Source organism: Neomonachus schauinslandi, chromosome 12 (assembly GCF_002201575.2).
Source record: "Neomonachus schauinslandi chromosome 12, ASM220157v2, whole genome shotgun sequence".
NCBI lineage: Eukaryota > Metazoa > Chordata > Mammalia > Carnivora > Phocidae > Neomonachus > Neomonachus schauinslandi.
In genome coordinates this window covers 26847746-26856971 of record NC_058414.1, presented here as the reverse complement: position 1 = coordinate 26856971, position 9226 = coordinate 26847746, and positions in this window count along the sequence as shown.

Sequence of the window (9226 nt, the reverse complement as noted above, 5' to 3'; positions counted from 1 at the left end):
GGTTGGGCTTGAGAGTCTGTTTTCCACAAGCTCTTGAATAACGCTGATCTGGAAGGTCCAGACTCTGCCCAGAAGGATCACAGACAATGTTAGAATCTCTGGCTTAAGGATCACTTGGACTCTTCTTGCTACTCAGTATTGCTGTTGTTCTATTTCACTCTCTTTTATTTCTTCTCCCATTCTTCTTATGAACTGTTTTGGAATGTCTTGAGCTACATTTCACTAGCTCTTCTGAAACAATCATAAACCTAAGCATATGACTTCTTCTTTTCTAGAAAGAGCAGAAATTTATAGAGGTCTATGGTGAAAATACTTTCCTCCAGATGAGACTTTCTTTTGCCTTTGTCTTTTACCTAGAGGCCACTTTAATATTGGAAACATGAAATTTGAGACTGTTTCCTGCAGAACTTAAGCAATTTAAAGAAAGAAGTGGTACTTTTTCAGTTCACCCTTGCCCTGTAGCCCTTTCGTGTCCCAGCTTATTATTGGGGAGGATCTCATGTCGCACCCCATACCATTCACACACTCCTGGTTTTTATTTCTGTCCTCATTCTATGAGGCTGTTGAAAGGAGAGTTGAAATTTTTCTGAATCAGCAAATGCTCCCAACACAGAAGCAGCTTGCAGGTTCTCATCTGCCTTCAGTTTTGGCCTGCTAATACTTCACTATATTTTTAGCTTTAATGTACCCTAATATTTTTTAAATGTATTTTAACCAATTTCTTAGTTCTTTTCAGCAAGAAGACTTATCCCGATCAGCTAGCTTACTGTTTTTGAAAATGAGAAATCTGTAATTACCTTTAAAAATATCTGTCTTCCCCACTATACTATATGCTCATTAAGAACAGGAATTGAGTGTCCTTTGTATATCACTATATTTCTAGCTGGACACACAGTAGGTGCTCGCAATGGTTGCTGAATGAAGGAAGCCTAAACTTGAAGACCATCTCTGGCTGGTAAGTCATGCAGGCAGACAGGAGGGCAAGAGAGATGATTCCAAGGTGGTCTTCTAGGCCACCTAAAGCAAATTAGTGAGCTGCAAGGTATGACCTTGCTTCTGGGCCAGATGGTTCATCTTTCCTCAGGGTGCATTTGAGAATGGCATGAAACCTGTAAGATGACAAGAAAGAAACCATATTGTTCTCTCCAGGAGGGGCCTTTCCTCTGTGGAAAATCTAACAGCTTCTGTTTTAGTCTTTTACTATCTATGATTAAAAATAGCCACCATTTCCTGCCAAGAATGGCAAGGAAATCCATACAAGACCATGATTATCTATCTTGGAGTATCCTTTATTAGACTGATACAATTACTCTTTTTTCTTTGACGAGCTCAGATTTTGAATGACGTGATTGGTATGTCTTTGGTCTTATGAATGATGAGAATAAAATGTGTGAAAAATAAAACTTCTCTAGTGGCAAGTATTAGTGACTCAAGAGTTATGCTGGAGTCTGGCTCATTGATTCATTTCTGCAGTTTAACCATTTGTAAAACAGACCTGTGATGTTATAGCAGTGTTGTATGGCTGTTGGTTTTCAAAAGTTTGAGATCCCTGCAGTAAAGGGAAAACATGAAGTATTACTATCATAGGCAGGTTATAGACCATCTGCCAAGAGCAGACACTGATCTTTTTATGAGTTGTAAGTCGAATAAGGGAAGACATGGGAAGCCTCAGGCAGAATTATATAAAATCCTTTCCATCCTCCGCTTACTCATCAATAATTAACCTGGCAAATCTAGAACTTGGTTGGAATAAAATTAAACATTCCCCAAATGGCTCCTGAAATGTGAACAATAAAATTCTTGCCTTATGATTTGAAGTCAAGGCATCTAGCCCTAAATGCAAATAAAACATGATAAATTGATAATGATAAAGACAATTTATTATTAAATCATCCTATAAAATCAGAATAATGAGAAATGTTTTCATTACATTTTTTCCAACATCCTCATTTATTTTTCTTCTCTTTGGCTTCATGGAATATTTCTTCGGCAATAAAGGACTACGTGTCATTTTCCATTTATTAAACTTTTTGGTTAGCTTGTTAAAGAAAGTATTATATACTTCCACTGTATTATCCAAGTTCTGAAAGTCACCACAGGATACACCACCCCATGAGTCTATCTGTGCGCTCTTTAGCAGGAACTGTCTTTTACAATTAGAAATGGGAGATACTTTAATACAAGTGAGAGAAGCAGTAAGTATAAAAGTCAAGTTAGTTAGGTTTGAATTCTTTCTTGTTGTTTGCTGGTTAAATGACCTTAAGAGATTCAAATAACTCTCAAATCTCTATTTTTTCATTTATAAAGTGGACAAAACAATAGTTACATGACAAAACTGTCAGAAGGATTGATAGAGATAAAAAATATATAAGATACTTAACAGAGTGCCTTGGTAATACATTTAATATAATATTTTTAGGTTAAAAATTACATCATTATAGGATTCCTTAACCTTGATGAAAGCCTTCCTTTATTCTTCCTTTATAGAAGTCCTTCACAAAATAACCTAAAGTCTGTTTTGTGTTATTCACATTTTTAACTTGAAGACATCTCACTAAATAATGCATTTAATGTCTGTTGGTTGAACACTCACTATGTGCACTAGATACTGATAGGACTGCAAGAGAAAAATATTGTTGCATCATTTGAAAACCTCAGTTCTGAAACAGTTCACTGAAGAAAGGAAAACCATATGCAAATAAATGTCAAATGAAGGAAGATTCTCAAATAATGATCAAGAACAGTAGTGGCTTCAGAGTAGGAAAAGCTCTTATGATGATGAGTGGCCCTGAGCTTGGCCTGGGGAAATGCATGGATAGTTAGAGGTGAGGGGACCATCTTGCCAGATTGAAGAAGAATAGACTGGAGAAGAGGTGAGCATGGCATTTTCAAGGGTCAATGAGGCCCCCAGATTTACCTGTCTTGCTATTTCAAAAGAAAAATGGAACCAGGATCACTGATGTGCAAAGGATAAGGAGGGGATATATTTTATTGATGTTAGTTTCTCCTTCACAGAAGTACCTCTTGCTACCTCATATTAGTTAAGATAACACTGGCTAACTGGGCGCCTGGGTGGCTCAGTTGGTTAAGCGACTGCCTTCGGCTCAGGTCATGATCCTGGAGTCCCAGGATCGAGTGCCGCATCTGGCTCCCTGCTCGGCAGGGAGTCTGCTTCTCCCTCTGACCCTCCCCCCTCTCATGCTCTATCTCATTCTCTCTCAAATGAATAAATAAAATCTTTAAAAAAAAAAAGAAAGATAACACTGGCTAACTACTTTAACGAAAAGACCAAAAAACAAAAATATACTATGACTTAAACTTAATATATACGTAATATATATATTATGTAATATATGTAATATAAATATATATTTCCCCCCTTGTTTACATAACTGTCCCAGGGGAGGTGGTCTTAGTAGGGAAAGACAAAATTCCATACATGGTCATCCAGGAAACTCCCCTCATGGAATCCCCCCAGTGGCTCTGCAGTGCACCATAGTCTCCTTCTTTGTCACCCACAGAGGTGTACATACCAGAATTTCTTTGGTTGGTCCTGGAAGTAGTACATTTTCATCAGCTGGAGCTGGGTCACAAGGACACACACACAACTTCAAGAGAAGTTGGCAACTGTGGTGTAGCTATTTGCCCCAAAGAGGAGAAAAGTGACGTTGGTGAAGAATTAGTATTATTTATCCTACTATGGGATATAAACCAGTCCATACATGTACTTTGTCCTGTTACTATTTTTTCTTTTTTTTTTTTTTAAAGATTTCATTTATTTATTTGAGAGAGAGAGAGAGTGAGAGACAGAGAGCATGAGAGGGGGGAGGGTCAGAGGGAGAAGCAGACTCCCTACCGAGCAGGGAGCCAGATGCGGGACTCGATCCCGGGACTCCAGGATCATGACCTGAGCCGAAGGCAGTCGCTCAACCAACTGAGCCACCCAGGCGCCCTACTATTTTTTTCTTAAGCATGCCTTTTCCATGTATCCAAAAATCCCTTTGGTTTTAGTTGAACAGATTTTGATCAACATGTCCTGAATTCATATTCTTCAGTAGGAGGCTCTTATCTTTCTAGATTCACCCCTTCAGTCTTCTAGATTAAAGTGATTTTATGTCTCTTTTTGTTTGATTGGCTTTGCTTCTCTCAGTCTTTTACACATTTTGCAAACTGCAGTGACCAGAATTGTATATCATAGTCCAAATGCAGATATGCTACCATTTTTGAACAGAGTAAATCTGTGACTTCTACTTTTTGCTTCAAAAATAATTTCTGATGATGGCAACTATGCTGCTGACACCTTTGGCTTCAGCTTCGAAGAGAAGTCTACACAGATTCCCAAGTGCCTCTTTTTTGTCTTCAGTCTTGTAATGCTGATATTAAAATCCTCCGTCCTTTCAAAGTAGTAGTTCTCAATCCACACTGTATATTATCATCATCTGGGGAGCTTTCAAAAATACAAATGCCACCCCCTTCCCTCAAGATTTTGATTTAATTTGTCTGAGATGAGGACCAGCTATTGATTCTTTTCAACATGTCTATAGATAACCTTAATATTTTCTCAGGGTTTTGAATTGTTGTCAAAAGAGTAATTTGTAATTTTGTCTAATTCCACTTTATATATCCCTATTGAAATGCATCTATTCTTTCTCTGATTGCAGACAGACGAGAGCAAAACTTTCCAACGATTCCTCCCATTAGCTTGGAATTAGCACATGGGAAAATTATGGGGCTCTGTGTAAACCTTACAAACCTTACACTTCAGTCCATATGATAATAATGACTGAAACCTAGATGTCAAATGTCCTTTCTCCTCTGGCTCCTGTGTATGCACATGGTATCTATATCGTCTATGTTTTTAATGTATATCAACTTGAATATAAAGCTCTGCATCTCTTTCTGTGTCACTCCTCACTTCTATCCTCTCTCAAAGAATCCATAATGCATAAATGCCTTAGTAACGTGTATTTTCCTGGAATTTGCACGAGAGAGAAAAGTTGGACTTTAATTTGCACAATCCACAGGAACCACCTTGAAGACTCATTGACAGGGCAGTCCTGAAAAGGCCCCTAGGCCACATCATCATTAGAGGGTAGAAGTGAGGTCATTTCCATTTCCCCCTTTCCACAAAGTAAGTGGCATCATGTCCCTTTCATCCCTTATATATTTCTCTACATTTGTCTTCCAATCCATGCTACTCCACCAATTCAAATTGCTCTCTTTATTCCGTGGAGCAATGCAGATAAGCCCTAATTTCTTCTCAAAATGTCGAATTCCAGTCCATCACCAGGCTAGGTAAAATTGAGCATCCTCTAGCTGATGTGATCCTGACTCCTTTAGAAGATAATATGAATGTTAATAGGTTTTACTTCATAGATATTAAAGACACTGTTATATAACATATATTATTTGTATCATATGAATCTGTAAATCTGTAATCTAGCCACCATGTTGAGTAGGACCTTAAGAATGCTACCTTCCTCCCCCAGAAGTTTCTCAAATAAATACATTGGTCTTTCTCAGAAAAATTCTCATGCATAAATTTTTCATCTTTTTATATAACTTTATATTTGGATAGCATTACATAGTTGAAAAATGATCTTCCCATATATTTTCTTGTTTGAGCCTTTCACGATAAAAGCACGTAAATTTTCAGCATAATTGGGCTCTTTCCCATTTATAGTTTAGAAGGATGGTATTTGAAAATTTTGAACAAATAACTCAAGTCCATCTGGACAGTAAATGGGGAAATAGTCACTAGAAGCAAAAGAGTGGAAAGGGAATTTTTAAAGATTATGCATAATCATACTGTGTAAAAACTGGAATATCAGGTAGTTTAACAAAACCCCCCAAACTGAGTGACTTAACATAAGACAGTAATTATTATAATAACTATTATTCCATTTTCTCATTCTTTGGGTTGATTGGGCACTTCTGCTGGTTCCATCTGATTCGGTGATGTGACTATAGCCCCAGATATGGCAGCGGAGGCAGGGTTCTCCAGTGGGACTCACCAAGGCCATGGCTGGGATCACTGGAGATTGGGGCAGCTGAGTTCATCTCTCTTGAATTCTCACCTCCTGGGCTTCTTCAGAGCATGGAGGTCTCTGAATATGAAGAGGGCCAGATTGGAAGGCGAGCCTAGGAAGTTACATGCCTCTCCTACCATATTCTCTTGGTAAAGCGTGAGGAAACAGTATCTCTTGCTAGAAAACGTGGCAGTCCCACTGTAAAGAGGGAGGTGTGATTCATCTAGCACCAGTATTTTAACAATCACAACTGTGCTGATATATTTCCTAGCTTAAAAGTGCATTCACATCTTATTCTCATGTAATTATCCCAAGGATCCTAAGAGGTAGTATATAATTTTCTCCATTTTTACAGTTGAGGAACCTCATGTTCTAAAAATTCAGTCACTTACTAACCTAAATAGATGTAAGATGTCAGAGCTAGGATTTCAAGTCAGACACTGTCAACCAAAAAATCATAAAGAATAAGACATGCACACGTGTCTCCATTTTCCAAAGAGTAGGTTCTGAATTCTAAAGCCTAGTTATGGGGTGCCTGGGTGGCTCAGTCGGTTAAGCATCTGCCTCCGGCTCAGGTTTGTGATCCCAGGGTCCTAGGATCGAGCCCCACATCAGGCTCCCTGCTCAGTGGGGAGCCTGCTTCTCCCCCTCCCTCTGCCTGCTGCTCTGCCTGCTTGTGCGCGCTGTCAAATAAATAAATAAATAAAATCTTTAAAAAAAAATAAAGCCTATTTATAAAACAGGTAAATAAGTAATGCTGAATCACCTAAGTTATAACCTCATGACTTATTAGTCATTTTTCAATTTACAATGTAATGGTGTAAAGTGGCGTGGTAACTAATTTTATTCTTAAGATTTTATATACCCTATGTCTATAGGAACATATTTTAAATACAAGCAACTTTTTTCTTTTATTTTAAATTACAGCTTTGCTGTAGAGTAAGTATAAAGGGGAAAAGAAAAAAAACAACTGCCTGATAGTCCAGATGTCAGAATTCAAAAATAAATTTATCAAACTTTTTTCTAAAATACTTCTCATGTGTTTTTCCCTCAAAATTGAGAAGCCAGTTCATAATCAACTGCAATCTCACTTGAATTTCCTCCTCTGTAGCTGCAAATCTCATTTTAAAGCAAAGCTAACAAAAATGGCTTAGAGCTGCAATTGAGAAGCAGATCAACCATAGCAAAAAATGAAGTCGGACCTTCAACCACTGCAGGCTCTTGCTCCACTAAATTAATGCAATCCTCTCTTATCTTCTATTAGAGAAGGAACATTAGAACAATGTGCCTATATAAAAATTATGTCTATATTTACACCAACATGAATATATACATGCACACATACACTAAAATGCATGGTCTTTTTTTTTTTTTGGTCTTTTAAATATAGAAAGTATAAGAATAGTTTGTTTTATCACTCACCTAATCATGTGAAATCACTGTTAGGGTATATCCCACGGTAATTTTTTTTTTTTTTTCATTTTCTTCATAGGCATTTGTCACAAAATGATAATAACATTTTGCTTATCTAGCTTAACAGGTTGCATTATTTTTGTCATTTTAAAAAATGATTAGTCATAATTATTGGTGCTCCTACACCAAAAAACAAAACCCTACAAGTTGATTTTGGAAAATATGGAAACTATAGAAAATTAGAAAAAGTAAGATTACCTATGGTCTTCTCACTAAATATATATGGGTTTTGTTTGTTGGTTTATTAATTTCCTGGGGTTTTTTCCTATGCATTTTAGTAATTTAATTTTTTGCACAATTGTGATCACATACATTTATGAAAATTTGTCCAGTGTATACTTTGTGAAATTTTTCCTATGTTGTAATGGACTCTTTAAAAACATTATTTTAAATACAAAATACAGTCATCTGGTTGTACCAGATTTTACTTCTCCATTCTCGTTTACTGAGGCAGTAATGACTTTTTATTTATTCCTATTATAAATAATACTCTAGTGAACATATTTTTCCATAATACCATTATATAACTCAAACAATCTCTTTAGGGCTGGTTTCTAGAAGTGTATCACAGATTATGACTCTTTTTAAGGCTCTTGATAAGTATTGCTAAATTATTTTCTAGGAAGTTTGAATCTATTTATACTCTCAAATTTAGCTTATGAAAACGGCGTATTTTACAAAACACTCACTTGCACTATTATAATGATTTTAATATGGATATAATGGACATTTAATAAATAAGCCACTATTCAGATAACTGCTTACTAAATAGAATTTAATAAATATATGCTATTATTTTTAATTAAAAGGCTAAATTATATGAAGATTAATTGTGGGTTTTTAAAAACTAGTGAGACTACACATTCTTCTATATGGATGAAGACTATTCTAACTTTAATTTTTGCAAAGCCTGAATTTATTCAAGTATGGGACATGTGACACACAGGGTGGTCTATTTGGTTTTATCCTAAGTTGAGTGGTGTCTGCAAGGACATGGGTAGACTGGGCAATTTCATTCCAAGGACTCATTATCTTGTCATATTTATTGTTAATTATCACATTTAGATGGGTTCTAATCTACTAAAATAGAAACTACATGGGAAAGTGAGACAAAAAGTAAACAAAGGAAAAGATCTGGTTTTCCAGAGTTGAGAAGTCATTTCAGAAAGACATCATGGTATATAACAGTGCAAGTTTTCATAAATTAATTAATTTCATGACCTACCTATCAGGCTGAATGTATTGGAGCTGAACTATCAGCTTGTTAAATTAAATCTAAATTCAAATAAATGATCATTACAGTAGGTATAATGAATAGGGAACAACAAAGATTTTGAATACAGCACCATTAGTGAGTTTGCCGAATGAAACTAATTTTGATATTTCTCTGGGTGAGCAAGGAGAGAATGTATAGATAAATTTTATCTATAACATTTAACTTCTCATCCTTGTACCCTCAGAATTCTGAGAATTCAAACTCGAGTAATACACCTGGCTTCTGCTCTAGTGTTTTTCTTTGTATCAGAAACACCTCCCAGGCACAAGCAACTGTTAAGCCCAAATGGGAGACTGAAAAAAAGAAATATTTTTCGAAACTCACAGATATAAAGGTCCTAAAGGCAAAGTCATTTTAAAACCTCAACAACCAAAATGTTTCCCACTTGTTTTCACAGTCCATTTACTCTTTCTATCATACATCCCATTTTCCTGTTTTCTGATGACGT